This window comes from Gopherus flavomarginatus, chromosome 2 (assembly GCF_025201925.1).
Source record: "Gopherus flavomarginatus isolate rGopFla2 chromosome 2, rGopFla2.mat.asm, whole genome shotgun sequence".
NCBI lineage: Eukaryota > Metazoa > Chordata > Testudines > Testudinidae > Gopherus > Gopherus flavomarginatus.
The window spans coordinates 24242757-24259195 of NC_066618.1; the positions used below are offsets into that span (position 1 = coordinate 24242757).

Here is a 16439-nt window from a genome sequence, read left to right on the forward strand (position 1 = left end):
TGCTGAAAACAATTCTGTTCCACTTACACTAACAATTCATACATTTTTACAACCAGGTCAATACTAGTTTTAAAAGGGTAATGAGTGTGTGGCAGGTAATACACTTTTAAATGCTGCTGAATTCAGGCATGCGTTATTTATTGCCCAGCTTTTCCAAAATACAAATATTATGGCACTATACTGCTGAATGATCACAAAGCCAGCACACTGCACTTCAATGTAGCCAGTGCATTTCAAGCATTTTCCAGCACAATAGGTTATGTCATGTTTTATTTTATCTTTCAAGCACAAAAAAGTTATGAATTTTCAATTTTCTGAAGACTACTCACATTTTTCCAACTGATTTACTTCCTATTTGACACCAACTACTAGACTTGAGTTCACAAAATTCAGTTCAAAAGTTTCAAATATTAGTTCGTTAAAAAGTATTACAGATGGTACAGGCAAGTCTCATCTTACGTGGGGGTTCTGTTCCGTGGTTAGCGCGTAAAGCGAAAACTGTGTATAGTCAAAATTACATTGAGTTGAATGGCAGGTGGAATTGCCCGCACTACAGGTACAGTATTAAAATTGTTGTTTTGTTTTTGCTGACTGCGTAAAGCTGAAATCGCGCATGTTAAATGCGCGTAAGATGCGACAGACCTGTATTCAGTGAACAGTTTATATTATGAACTGCTTGCAACCCAAGCATTGCAGCATTGTGCTAGTACACACACACACATACACACAGTAAGCAGATGTGAAGAAATTAGACCACTGTTTTCCTCTGGCTTGCAACATTTAAAAAGACAAAGAAAGCGGTAGAGTGTAAGTATTTTTAATTAACCTAAAACAGATTTGCAAAATCCCACTTGCCTGCTTGCACAGGAAGCTTACCCAAATGATTATGACCAATGCCATCAGCTTCCATTTTAAAACAAAGTATTCCCAGCCCTAATGATTGCAAAGGACCTTAAAAATGTGAATCAGGTGCAGGTGCTGAAATTGCTGTGCAAGGTAAGAGCAGCTGCTACTGATCCACCTACAGGTCCAGTGTAACTCCACTTGCTTTGCAAGTGAACCAAGGCAGGGTTGGAGAAGGAGCTGCAAGTCAAGTTTGTTCTTTTCTCTCCCCCAGTTGACCAAGACTTAACGCTGAGCATTCTTATTTAGCTCCGCTGGAGCCTCTTCCTCCCCCCTCACTTCCATGATGCCCTCCTCAAAAGGTGAGCAGAAGATACAAGTTCCTAATCCCTTTCCAGGAAGGAACTAAAGATTTCAGGAGCTCCACATGCCTCCTCCCTAAATAAAGGAGGGGGCAAAGCAGAAGCCCCATGGCCCAAGAACAGCAGAAATGGAGCAAGAAGGAAAGGGAGAGGCATTTGCCATCAGGGAGGACTTGTGGCCTATCCAGTTTGGGTGTGTTGTTGCTGCCATTGCCACCAAGGAACTCATTATAATGTAACAGATTTGGTAGAAGAGGAAAGTTATGAATTTTAGGGGGGGGGGGAGGGGAAGAGAAAAGTGATTAAATTAGGGGTGTGGAGAACTGATGAGCTGAAGTGAGTGATGGAATGTGGGAATAATTCATGCTACAAGAGACTGAGGTGGGGAGGATGGGGTAAATTAGCAAGATCGATGTATAGCACATGTATCTATCCCCATCACTATTGTACCTCAGTGTCAATTTCTCCATGTATTTATTCTCAACACCTCTGGAAGGGAAGTGCTACTATCACATTTTGCAGATGGGAAACAGAGACTAAGGCGCAGAGTTTTTAAACATGTATTTAGGTGTTGCTCCACTCAGGACCGCAATGCCTAAACTACCTTTTCAAGTATGGGTCGAAGAGATCTCCCCAAGTTCATATAGCAGAGCAGGAAACTGGCAGAGCAGGAAACTGAACTCTAATTTCCCATGTCTGAGCCAAGTGCCCTACCCCACTGTACCATCCTTCCTCATGAGGAGTACTTGGTGTGAAGTGTGCAGGCACAAGGTTTACTTGGTTCTAAAAATCTAATTAATCCTGACATAACATGAGGCATTCCCACTGAAATAAATGAACGCCTTGCAGGGCTGATCTGAACTACTCTGAAAAAAAAGTTTGATTTAAGATTTAAAACTCCCTGTAAGTGATGCAGGCTCTCAGCAGTTTTTAATATACTTGATGTAGAATACATTAGAATACAACATTTCATTTTGTGTTTATAAATATAGCTCTTAGATACCACAATGAAAGGGACTACTGACAATCTTCAGATGGCTTCCTTACTTGTGATGAACAGCTGTAGCAAGATGTCATTTATACAGCAATTCTCAATTCTGGAAATGCACATACTTTGGTAAGGATTGAACTTCTAAACAGCAAAAATACAGCATTGATCTAGATTTAACAACGGTCAGTAACATTTCTGGACTATAACAGCATGACAAAAAGTAATTTTATCTAGCCAAAACCGATCAATATGCTTTTTGAAAGAGTATATGAAACTAGCACTGTTTAGTCGAATCAGAAATTGAACTTAGATTTACTCCAGCTCCCAATTTCAGCCATATTTTAAAGTCTAATATACTGTAAATGATAAATCGTGCTTATAAAAATACTTACAAATTCTTCATCTTGCCATCCCCAAATACCATCATCTTTTGCTACTAGTAACTGATAAGGATCTCTTTCTATAGCAAATGAAGAAACTGTCAAATCTTGAGGCTGGTTCTGGACATTCTCATTAGGTATGTTTTGTCTGTTCTCCATAACTGTGTTAGAAGTAGCAGTATTCCATAAATAGCCCATCAGATATTCACTATTATCACTAAAAATGGTGTCAGAAAATATCTGACTTGTTAAATCAGCATCATCGGTCTGCAGAGTTAAGAACTGTGAACTCATTTCATCATGGGAATTTGGTGTACCTACTTTACAGGCATTTTCTGATTCATTCAAAATATCTTCCATCAGATGTAGAACACACCTCCCGTTGCCTTGTTGCAGTTCTCTGGCACCAACTTGGACATTAGGTAATTCATATGAAGGAGTAGCAGCATATCTATCTACCTGCTCTGGGTCAGTATAAACCCCACAAAAATGTGCATCAGATGTGTTCAGATCACAAGTTTCAGTCTGTTTGTGATTGGCGGTGGAAAGAGTTTTCAAACTTTTCATCTCAGCATTTAGAGTGTAACTGCTGTTTTCAGATTCAGTGTTCTTTGTTCCCAACCACTTTTTATTCTCACTGGTTTGTGCTTCTGTGTAGCCAGTTGATGTATCAGAAACATTTTCTTCCTTTGATTGATTGTGACACAGGTTTTCTTCATCCCTTTGAAATTCTAGTTCCTGTAGATCTGAAACACATTTTTCATAAGTTTCTGAAAGTTCTTCAGCTGAAGGTTCAGTAGACCTTTTAATGTAAACGGATTCTAGTTCTCTATCGTCACATCTATCTATCACATCACACTTTCCCACTTTTTTCTGAAGAACATTTGAACAGGATCTTTGGCTTGATGGATTACTCACCATTTCATGATTTCTGAAACTGTTTCTCATTTTTAATCTATCTGTACAGTCTTCCAAAGTTACAGGTCTATCATGCGTAACTGAGAAAACATTCTGATTGTGCATTAAGTCCCTATTGAGACTTACTGTATTACCGTCATGATCAAAAATGGTAACTTCAGAATCTGGCTCACTATTTTCAGTTTCATTATTTACGGTCTCCCATTGATGCATTTCTAGTTTTTGCTGTTTTACCATTTCTACACCACCACCTGTTAATCTGGCAGGGTCAGTCCCAGCACTCAATTCATTTTCCACTGCATGGAATGAACATCTATCCCATAGTTCATCTTGTTTATAATTCAAGTCCATTTTATTCACATTTGAATATGCCAGCAAAGATACAGAGGAAATACTGTTTTTGTTAAATGAACTGGAATAGTCATATAATTTACTTTTCTTTTCTGGCAGTGCTGGTGAAAGCTGACATACTAGACAGTTTTCCTTTTCGATTATTTCATGTGTACTTACGTTATGTGGTTCGCAAGATGCTAGTGTATGATTTCTTTCCCTTAATGAAGTCCTCCTCAGACAACCAGTTTCCACAGGAATGTTATCTGCTTGATACGAGGGAGTTTGCCCAATGATGCTCACATGATTGTCATCTTCCATAGTATTAGGACTTAAAATATTTGGCACTCTCTTTGTTTCAGCGCTGCCTTTCATATCAGTTTGAAAATCTGAAACACTCTTCAATTTTGAGGGCATGTTAATCATGTTTGCAACCAAAGCATTTTCCAAGCTACACAAATTTTCATCTGTGTATTTCTCTTCATCTTCCAGGAGCTGTTCCAATTTACTGTCACATTCACAAGTAGTAAAAGGGGCCTCTTCTCTAAATTCACTGCACGTTGTCTGAAATTTGTCTGTTGTCTCATTAGAATTTAGTTTACTTTCTGGCTTTAGTAGGGAATCCTCCTGGCTAAGGTTTTCCAGATCTTGCTTCACTGAGAAGGAATCACTGTCTAAATGAAAACATGAGTTATCTGTAGTATCATCTAACTTTTGTTTAGTATTTGCTTCCTTTTCAGTTTTCAGTAAATGTTCACTTAAATGAAATGGTGTGGTCTCAATGTTACAATTTCTCTTTCCTGAATTATGTTCTTTAGCATTTAAACCCAATAAGATGTCAGAAGTAAAACTGTCAACATGTTTCACACCTTTTGAATAAGAACAATATCGTTCTCCTCTGAGAGCATGCACAAATTTTACAGACTCATCATTTCTATTAATTGATTCATTCAAACTGACACTACTATCTAGTGTATCCAATCCCTGAATTCTATTTTCAGGAAACTCATCATATACTAGTGCTCTTAAACCATCTGTTGCTATAGTCTCCATATTTAGCTTACATGTTTGACAGTTGCTATCCAGTAAGTTGTTATAAGACGATTGGATGTCCATATGACAATACTCCTTTGTTTCATTTTTTTGCAGGTTTGAACTATGTTTCTCTTCACCTACAGAGGGTTCTTTCTGTGTATTAAACTCTGCTTCTACTTGTGCTGACTGCAGGATTGGAAATTCTTTCCTAGTGTCTAGAGGGCATACCACATTGCACATTCCTTCAACTGTAACAGCTGAATTATCTATGTCTGCTGCAATCACTCCACGCTCAGTAGCTGGCATCTCTTCATCCATTCTCAGATCTTCAGCATCTACAATACAAATACTATAAAACTCCTCTCTTCCATGTTGTCTGTGGTCTATATCAATATAGGTAAAAGCTGGAATTGCTGTTTGTCTGCGTGATGCATCCGAAATCTTTCTATGGCTGTCACGACTGTTGTCTTGAACATTCTCCACTGTTTCTTCTTTCTGTGTTTGTGAATGTTCACTTTTAACTGGGTAATATTCCAGATAACTCATATTTAACAAAGTTTCTTCTTGTGAGCTTTGGTCTACAGACAGCGGTTCCCATGAAGGAGAAACACAGTCCAATGAACAACATGGCTCTCTGGCTAGAATATATTTGTTTCCATTATGACTACTACATTGAGAGATTTCTGTATTATTCACACACTGAGTATTCCTACTGGTATTTTCAATTATTCTTTCACTGCCATCCCAGTCTTCCTTTTCTTTACTCTTTTCCAAATTTTCATATCTATTAAAGACCTTTAGGATATGACTAAATGAAAGAAAAAAGTTAAAAGGTCTGTTGTACTTTGTTTTAGTGACTGGCCCAGGGTCAGCGTTCTCCACGCTTTTGTATGACGGATACTTTGTTTTTCTACCCCAGAACCCACGTTTAGGATTTGACTCCATGCAATTATCGGTATGAAGGCACTCAATGCTGACTAAAGCAGCTGTCTCATTAGCTGTCTTTTTTGCTGCATGCAGCTCCTTACATTCCACAGTTTCTAAAATTGAAGGTAAAGTTTTACTTATCCTGTTTTCTGGTGCCTCCTCTTCCCCAGATTTTTGTAACAGGCCAGTTTTTTCATTATTTTTGCTGGTAGTTAGTTCTTTACTGAAGCAGCAACCCATGTTTAAAGAAGTTGTACTACAGGAAAGCTCACATTGCAAATCGCCTTCTTGCACATCTAAACTAACTTTCTACTGCTTCTGAAAAGACAAGCCAACACCCAGATGCCAAAAATAGTAGATGTAAAACAGTGCAGGGAGCTCATATGCCATTGCCACTCAAAGGCCAAATCCCAGTTATAGAGCAATGTTTTCATGTGTCATATGTACTGTAATATCTAGTCAAAGAGTTTTCCTAACCAAAACATACCAGACTTAGCTAATATTTTAAGACCTGTGAGCATTTAATTGTTACATTTCCTCAGGTTTCCTTAAACTAGGGTGACCAGATAACAAGGGTGAAAAAATCGAGACAGGGGGTGGGAGCCCATATTTAAAAACAAAACAAAACAAAAAACCTCCAAATATCAGGACTGTCCCTATAAAATTGGGACATCTGGTCACCCTACCTTAAACAAAACTACTTTAACTATGTCTTTACCAAAGTGCAAGCATGCCCTAAACCTGTTTTTCTTGAAGTTGCAGATGATGACCATCAATATTTGTACAAGAGTAACTAAAGCAGAGCTACATGTAAGTTTGATTCAAATTTAAAAAAGAGAAAAAAGTATTACTATATTCCAAAAATGTTTCTATAAAAGTCAATATATACTAAGATACTACTTTTCAGAAAAGCAAATTAAAAAGGTCACAACTCTTGAAATCAAGAGCCATAAGCTATGCAAATTCCTCTCCTCCAATCAATTTGTTTTCAAGTTAACATATCAATACAAAACAATCGCTTATCCAAAAGTAGATGTAAATATAGTAGTTACTTGTACAAGAGGGAACAAGTAGTTGTCTAACTCCAATATATCTGACGCGCTTGCAGGTTTAAAGGGAAACAGCTTTAATGAACCAATACCACAGCATGCTTACGTACTTCATTGTTATTTTAGTTCACTCTAAGTACCCTACTAAATGCATTAACTTTCTAAAACAGAAAGCCCTGCAACATATCTAGATATCTGTTCTAATCTTCTCTACATAATTTTTACTTCCATTATTCAGGGCTTTCAAATTCTGACCAAGCGTAGTTGTCCTCATTATAAAGCATCTGTCACCACATCACTGTAATTTAAAAGGAGTAGGTTTGTTTAAATAGTCTCTTGCTTTCCCTTCTTGGACTTCACTTTACTCTTCTTTCCTCCAAGAGAATCTTTCCTGCATTGTTCATTTCCTGTTCTTTCCCCCCCACCCCCCTCTTTACCTATATGGTAATTCTACCTCCTCCTCCATTTGTCTATACCATTTTTGCCAAAAATTTTGCTTGCTCACTCATTCTACTTATCTTATCTTTTTTACCCTAACAATAATTCCCTTACTTCCCATCCACAACTAGGCGTTCTTCCATCTACCCACTCTCCCATTCATCCTTTCCATAAGGCGTGACACATTTACCAGGACTAAGTGTTCCAGGTCCCATTATCCAGGAATAATGAACAGAACCAACCTCCCATCATCTGGGCTTGGCTTACAACCAAAATACTCTTGGCACAGCATAGGGAACTCCTATATTTTATAGCCCGTGGCTAGTATGTGAGACTAATGTGAAATGTGCCTCCCCTGTTACCACAAAAATTCCTCTGGATACTGGAAGGAACAGTGTCTATTCCTCTCATCCACTTCATAAATTCCAAGGTTCTCCATAAGTGGTAGTGAGAGTCTAACCAAGATACCCATCTCCCAGCATCTCTTCGGTTTTACTTGGAAAACACAGTATCTTATTCTGCTGTTGCTCAGACCTTTCGCAAGAAGCATCAGCATGAAACTGACCTATTCAGAAGTTTCACTGCCACCTAGGAGATAGTAAGTCAAGTCTTGTCAATTAAATTCCTGCAATTAACATGTATTCTGCTGCTGCCTAACGAGTTCTGAACAGCAGGACAGCTGATGGTCCCATGCCTGCAGACTCAGGAAGATAACCCTACATTATTTCACACTTAGTTCAGGTTTAGAAGATTCTCTGTGCAACCATAGAGATGACAAAGAAAGAGAGAAAACATGCTGCTTAAGTTGACAACACTTGTATAGGAAAGATTTAACTAAAGAGTTAAGTTGGCCAATTTTCAGAAGAAACTCTACTCAACCCTAAGCCTCTCACCACCGCTGAATTGGCAGAAGGCGGCATAAATCTCCAAAAAATTTGCCTTGAGACCCACAGCAACAGATAAGATGGAGACTATCTTGGCCCAACTTACCAAATCTGTGAACAATGTCTCAAGTCCTTACAGCTGAACTGTTCTTAAGCATACGAAGTCTGATGCATCATTGGAACCATCTGCTGCCCACCCACCCCCCTCCTCCCTTGTAAATTTTCTCCTGGGATGGGATTTCTCAACATGCTTGTGTCTGTCGACTTGACCAGATTTAATTATGAGTCGTTTTTCCGCTACATTTCCTGGAAAGGAGAACTGGTGGTCTCTCCTCCTCATTTAGAATACATTTCATTGAATATGACGTGTGAATGATTCAAAAATGTGTAAGGCCAAATAGTATTTCTCACTCTAGATATTGTGGCAGGCAGTTTGCAAAGTTTCTGTGGTTCAGAGTTCCAGTTATATTCCTTTCAGACTAGAGTCCTCCCTTGCCTTCCCTTTTGCAGTCTTTCCTCTTGGGCAGACAGGCCATGGAGACGAGTCGTCCTGTTTGCCTTTCTCCCCACTCTTAAATAGTATTTACATAAGGCAGGAATCCTTCGTTTCCCATACTTGACCCCCCCCTTTCTTTACAGTGGAAAGTTACAAGTAGTCCCAGGTAATGTTTAATATCAGGTGACAAGACCAACTGACTCTGTAGCATCACAGTGTCCATGAGTCAGTGGCAGTATAGAGTGTCACAGGATGGGCCACCCCCCCGCCTGGCTTTTCCACTGTTGTACCTGAAGTGTTAGCCCTGGGCATCACCCAAAGCAGCATAGTTGAAGTACAGACGCACAGCCAATATTCCTAACTTCAGATACAGAAATGATAGAGGCGTACAAACTGGATAATTGCATTCAGTAAGTCGTAACCTTTCCAAGTATACTTCACGAGCCATCTCGCATAAAGTATATCTCAGTTACATCACTCATATCATAAGCATATTTTCATAAAGAATATGGAATGATGTCACAGACATGTTAACCAAACATGAAGAGAAAGCTTGCTACAATAGAGCAACAAAGTGACATTAAAACTAGAGCTTGCCTACTGATCTGAAAGTTTTCATTTAGTGCTCTCACAGGCAAGCAATTCTACTATTTACATTAACACGAAAACAAAATGGGAAATTCTGTGGCCAAGAAGTAACTTACTGTGGCTTTACCATACCATTTTCTTTATGTATGTTCTGGTGATTCAAAGGAAGGATGGAGAAAATATGAAAACAATTTTATTGACAAGGTGCTAGTTTAGTTCTCGCTCATGTTTAGTCTTAAGTTGCTAAACAGAACGTTTTGTACTTTGTTTCTTTAATTTCCTACTTAATAAAATTCAGAGTTAACATATATTTTTTCCTGTTAAGAAATCTCACTCAAAACACTCATCTACACTGGAAGGAAATAAAGACATCTCAGACCTCATTGAGATGCTTACTGGGAGAACCAAGGTGGACAAAAATCCATCTTTTTTTTTTTTAAATAAAACAACCTGATTTTTAATTTAAAAATGATTTTTTGATTTCTGATTTTTTCCTCAAAAAGCATTTTATCTAAAGAAAGATATATTATAGCTCAAAGATATCTCACCACGGAATAGGGATTATAAATTATAATTCTATAGTATGAGACAATATATTCGTGTAATGTTTAAGGGAAGTTTTGTAAATGAGTTCCAATAGTTCATGGATTAGGGACCCAATCTTATGGCATTCCATAGGCTTCTGTATAGATTATTTAGGTTCATCTTTCTATCTAAAGGAACTCAGTGCTCAGTCTAGAAGATACCATCAGAGACGCTTAGTTCTGCAGTTCTCAAACTGTGGATTTGTGTCTCCAGAGGTAACATGTTGGTTAACAGCAAAAATATTTTTAAATAAATTATATATAGAGGTGACAAATACAATAGAGTTGAGGTCTGCTGTCTCTGCAAATTTGTGTATACAGAGTTAATTCCTTAACTCTCCCTAAAAGTGCAAAGTTTCAAAAAGTCATATGAATAGAAGATGGTTGGGGGCAGAACAGATCTGGACAAGGAGAAGAAGTCTGGAGATAAATGTGAGAAGGGAGGGACATATGCTTGTTTTGTCAAGACCTTGTGTTTGCTGTTAAAGAAAAAAATCCAGAATACATAACGTTGTTGTAGTTAAACAACATATATCTATCTATCAGAGGATGTTCTCCTCTTAACAGAGCATGGCAAGAAAATCCTCCAAATATTAATAATTAACCTGTTGAATTGGAGATAGTTCACCTCCCAATGACTTCATAACTATCTGCTTCAATTACCTTTAGTAAATGAAATAACCAAACAATCATTTTCTGATATTTCTGCAAAACTAAATTGGAAAAGTTTTCAAAATAAATCAGTGTTTAAGAACGTATAATGTGTACCTTCTAAAAATGAAACCTACATCTATCTCTAAGTTGTGAAGAATATGTATTAAGGTTATAGCAACCAACAAGAATGCACTTTTATATAGAAAACTATGATTAAATCAAGTCTCCCTGACTAGTATTTAAATCAAATCCACCCTGTGGACAACACTAATAAGCAAATAACGCATGCTATATTTGCAACCAACACCACCTTCTGATACACTGAATTTTCAAAAACCAATAAAGTGACATACTTTGGACCAGGTTATACCCTTCCATCATGGCTTGCACTTTGATATCAATAGGATTTGTGCTCTTAAGTCACTCAGGTGCTTTTATTAAAGCCTGAGGAGCCTAAATTTAGCCTCCTATTTTTAAAAGTTTTGGTCTGTGTATACAAGAGAGTTCACAATATCTGTGCTATGGTTTTGAAAAATCTAAGTACATCTGCATTGCCAGTGAAGTAATTTTGTTTCAAAGTGATAAAGTTTTTAATACCATTAAGAAAAATGTAATAAATTCAGCTTTAGTTCTTGCAAACACTTAAGCATGGGCATTCCCACTGAAGTGAATGGGATTAACAATGTGAGAAGACTCAAATATCTATTTATGTGTTTGCAGGAAAAGAGAGTTTATTTTCTGCCTACACCACACAAATAAGATCATGTCACTACTTGAAGGATAACAAAAACAAAACAGAAACAGCATTTACAAATTTAGTGCATTATAAATTTAAAGTTGCATTAGCACAAGAATATTAGGTTTACAAAGCCTCAACCTGATTTAAGTAATTGATATTTTTAAAGAGTGATTTAAACCATGATTTTAAAAAAACTGTAGTCTTTAAAATGACTTCACTATTTCAAGGGCAATAGTTTGCTAGTGACCTCAACCATGCAGGTGGTGGGGGAAGAAAAGATGGGCACCATCATGCTGCCTGGAGTGACTATAGCATGTTTGTCCCTACCATAAGTTCCAAAGAAGTGAACGGAGACAATGTTGTTTACATTCTTCCTCAGGCCTAACATGTGGAGTTAACTGGACTGTGTAATGTGTAAAATCATTCTTAAAGATTAAACTGAAAAAGCTACATTAACAGTCAGTCACTTTGAACTGCAAATTTCATCAACATTGTTTCCTTAGCTACAAAGTTGTTAAGGAAACATGCAGTGGTACCAGAGTTGTTCGATTTCCCAGTCTAATCCATTTACTCATTTTTCTCTTGTACAAACCTCACTCCTGGGTACTAGAAGAGAGAGATGTGGTTACTGAATACTGTTTTCAAGTTATGCAATTAATTACTGAGGATCACTGGAAAAACAAACAAAACTCTTGTATCATCATGGCCAAGGTTGAAACCTCAGTTGGTAAATGTAGAATGGCTCTTATACCATGGTATTGTCTAAATAACTTAAGCATGACTGGAGCCCCAGTGTGTACAAATACAATAGACCCCAAGCTTTCCTAGTGTTCTTTAGATTTTTATTATAGTTAAACAATTTTCATTCAGGACTACTCTTGGATTTTACAATTCTTTTGCAAGTTAGTCTAACAAAGGTTAGAGAAACCAGTCAAAAACATCCTCCCATATTAACTCCCATAGCTTCTTTTCCCCAAAAGCTTTTCAAGTTCCCACTGTAAATGCTCTGGAAGTCACATGGAGGTTCTTGATTGCTTTATTTTCAAGGTTGTCTGCTACAGGCACATGAAAAGCTAAAAGTTTAAAACTGACCACTATACAGAGTACAAATATTATCCTGTAATAAACTAGCAAAAGCAAAAATTTCTTCACCCAAGACATGTTACACTACACACTCTGAACATTAAAATCTGACTAGCCACCATAGTTTAGACTTCTGCTAACCTTGAGGACTTATAAAGAGGAGTTACGTTTTTATGGGCAGGAAGCATGCATCTTTCAATCGTCTTAGCTCAAACCAAGTTGGCATGATTGAAGAGCTCCTTGATGTCTAGGTTAAAGTGTAGATAGCTATGTCAGGTGTACAGGCAAAACTGTGCCCAAGAGCTCTGTAGAGACTGTCCACAAAAGTGCTCAGCTAACTCACTGGTGAGTAGCAAGTATTTCACTGCTGATTTTCCTAATCTACTGAGAGCATTCTGTGCCCAAAAGTTAAAAGTTCTGCACACCATATTTTACAATTCTGCAAATTTTGTTAAATAAATATGGAGGCTCCAGCATGACATTGGGGAGCACAGGCCACTGGCTGCACAGAGGTGGGAGATCACTGCATAGCTCCCCCTGTGACAGACTCAGCGGTGAGGCTGCACCCAACCCTAACAAAGCACGAGGACCGGACCTGCCCCAGAAACATCCCAGGGCCTTGACCCTCCATACCAGGTGTACCTGGTGTGGGCAGGCAGGTTCAGCAAAGCAGGATCCAACTGTGGATGCGCTTAGTTTGGGGATTGAGGTATGGATGGAGAGGGTTTTATGTGGGGGCAACCTGGGTGCAGGCAGCTCAGAGGGGGATCCTGGTGCTAGGGGGAATCTGGATGCACACGGGCTTGTTGAATGATTCCCGGTGTAACGGTTATGAGACTCTGAAGGGTGGTCCAGGTGAAGGTGGCTGGGGCTCAGCAGAGGTGGAACTGAGTTCAGCGGGGGGGGGGGTTGGGGGGTTGGGTCTAGGGGGCCTCAGTGGATGGTCCAGATGCTAGGGGAGTGGGGCTCAGTGGGGTGGAGATCCAAGTGCAGCTGGCTGGGGCTTGGTAGGGTGGGGATCCAGATGGCTTATTGGGGTGGTCCAGGTGCACAGGGCTCAGGGGGGGTGAGGCTTGCTAGGAGGGTCTGGGTATGAGGGGTCTGAATACATGCAGGTTGGGAGGATGGGGGAGCAGCTCCCTGTACAGGGATCCCTCCCCCTGCAGCTGAGCAGCAATGGGTGCAGGAAGAAGTTTGCAGAGCTTCCTGCAGCTGCAGGAGAAATCTGGGGGTGGGTCTGACTCAGCCCTGAATGCTGTGCAGGGGAAGAGGAAGTCCCATCCTCCCCAGCCCAGACAGTACTAGCAGCTGAGCCCGACGCAGGGCATAAGACACCAGCCCCGTCTTCCCCAGTCCAGGCCCCTGCCCCACAATGATTTGCCTCTTTGCTGGTTGCCCTCGGCAGCCAAAACATACTGCTGGGGAGGGTACCAAGTCATTTTTCTGCAGGGAAGCAAAGAAATCTGCAAAAAAGGAAGATTCAGGACAAAATGTTTGGTGAACTCATGGCAGAGTCCCAAACGAAGAGGTGGAGGCTGTACATGAGGACTCAGAGGAAGAAAGAATCCAGTTCTTCCAGGAGACTGTGGCAAGGAAAGCATCACAGTGGCTAAGGACAGCACTGAAAAAGATAGAAATAAACAGAGGCAAAGAACGAACACAATCCCAAGACAGAATGCTCTCCTACAAAACATGCTCCTGCTAGGCTGCAATACTGGCTACTGGCACCAGCAGCAATTCCTCCATGCCATATCCATGCAGTACTTGCAGACGCCACTCCCCTCCCAGGCCCAACATCCGCCTGCCAAGAACACCAGCTCCAGAAGTCCAGAACTATGGAGCCATGGCACCAGAACAACTGAGTACAAGAGGCAAGACCTATACACACTAACTTTAAGCTCCTTCCCCCTGCAAACTTGTTATTTTTGCTCTGTTTACACTGCTGCGCTTTTAGTTTGTTTCACAATGACCAACAAAAAGCAAACCTTTAATTAGAACAGTGTTTTGGAAAATGTATTTTCAAATAAAAAGGTATTTATTATTTATGTATTTATTATTAAAGTTTTTGGCTTCGTTACTCTTTCATAATAATTGTTTAAGATCCATTTTGGTCCGTTCTCATTCATCACTAATGCAACAAAAAATTCTTTAAAATAAAGCTAAAATAATTCAAAGTTGTACAGATGTATATAGGCAATATCCCACCTCCACCAGCCTTAAATGTACTGCAGTGCTCAAAATCTATCCCAGTTTGCCCCCCATGGATTAGCAGCAGGATACACAAACACATATTCAACCAGGAGATTCAACAGGGATGAGCAACAGGCATCCCTAAAAGTATTCTCCTCTGCGTTAGTATTCTCTACAGGATGCCTTGCTGGCTGCTCGAACTGCCAAGCAAGGCTCTGCACCTCGGTTCTACCCATTGATAAGGCTTTCCCCTCTTGTGTTCTGCACAATATTTGTGAGAGCAACTATAATAGTTAGACTCTTTCAGCTGCATCCAAATGATTCCATAAGCAGCACGATCTCCTTTCACAACAGCCAAATGCACTCAATCACTCTCCTGCAACTACTCAGTTAACATGTTCTTTCCTTCTGCTTGGTGGTAAGGTGGGTGAAGTCTAGGGTGACCAGACATCCCGACTTTATTGGGACTGTCTCGATATTTGCTTGTTTGTCCCACGTCCTGACTCTGCTCCCTCCTTCCCCCATTGGCTCCCTCCCCAAATCCCTGCCTCTTGCCTAGCACGCCATGCCCAGGAGACGCAGGGGAGAGTGGGGCCGCGGTGAGAGAGAGTCTGGCCTGGCCCCGAGCAGGCAGGACTCAGGCGAGGTACCTGGAGGGAGAGTAGGGGGGCGGCCCGCAGGGTCAGGCAGCAGCTGTTCTCCCCACCTGGGCAGCGGGACTCGGGAGCAGCCGCTGCTGCAGCTCCCACTGCCGCGGGGGGAGGAAGTGTCCAAGCATGTGGCGCTCAGCAGCTGAGGCTTTGGCGCCCAGACCCAAACACCCCGAACCCAGGCCTGCTGCGGGGACCCAGCAGCGTGCACGCTGCGCCCAGCCCCTGGCCAGTCATGTCTGGGCTGGCTGCGCAGCTGGTGCAATCCCATGGCGGAGGCATTGGCAGCCCAGCCCCATTCGTTCCCCTGCAGGACCCGAGCGGCATGGGGGGGGGGGGGGGCTGGGGCCTGCTGCCCCCACTCCAGGGCTGCCTGTGGGATTGCACCAGCTGGGCAGCCAGCCCAGACGCGACTGGCCAGGGGCTGGGTGCACGCAGCATGCGCACTGGGTCCCTGCAGCAGGCCCAGGCTCGGGCGGTTCGTGGGCGCCAGAGCCGCAGCTGCCGAGCTTGGCCAGTGGCCACTTCTTCCCTCCGCAGCAGTGGGAGCTGCAGCAGCGGCTGCTCCCCAGTCCCACTGCCCAGGTGGGGAGAACAGCCGCCGCCTGGCCCTGCAGCCCACCCCCTAGTCTCCCTCCAGGTACCGCTCCCTAGTCCTGCCTGCTCGGGGCCAGGTCAGACTCACACTCACCCGGCCCCACGCTCCCCTGAGTCTCCCGGGCCTCCCTTCAGCGCTTGCAGAGGGAGGAGGAATCGGGGTGGAGGATTTTTTTTTTTTGGCTCTGCCGCCATTTTTTCCTCCTCTGCCCCCGCCCCTCCCTCCCCCGTGTCCCGATATTTGACCTGGGTGATCTGGTCACCCTAGTGAAGTCCAAAGCCGAATATGTGGCTCTGTGCACTGTAATACAGCCCAGTCAGCCTCTGCATACTCTCACCTCCTACCATAGTGCATTTCTGGGTCCATGCTGGCAGAAAGCAGAAACGCTCATCCAAAAGGAAGCATAACATGAAACACTCAGAACATGGGGTTTTAAAATCTGAATCCTCCAACTTCCACTTTACATCCCACAATTTATAGTGAAAACTATCCCATAATATACACTGCTCAGCCACACAGCAAAGGATCATGGGATATTCCACCCCCACCTTCCCGCAAGAACAATACTCCATCAGTTTGCAGCAAACTACCGCTCTGTGTTCACCTCATGTTGAAATTGAACACGGAACAAGCATATCGGGTGTATGCTACTGGTGGCACTTGCATACTATGAGTTACCAAATGGGCACCTAAGAAGTTG

At 41.4% G+C, this 16439-nt stretch overlaps 1 protein-coding gene across 2 annotated transcripts in view; it reads right to left on the reverse strand.

The window, feature by feature from the left end:
• LARP4B (La ribonucleoprotein 4B) overlaps nt 1-16439 on the reverse strand; it is a 104356-nt gene that overhangs the window by 39743 nt on the left and 48174 nt on the right. The gene's annotated exons all lie outside the window — the stretch shown is intronic.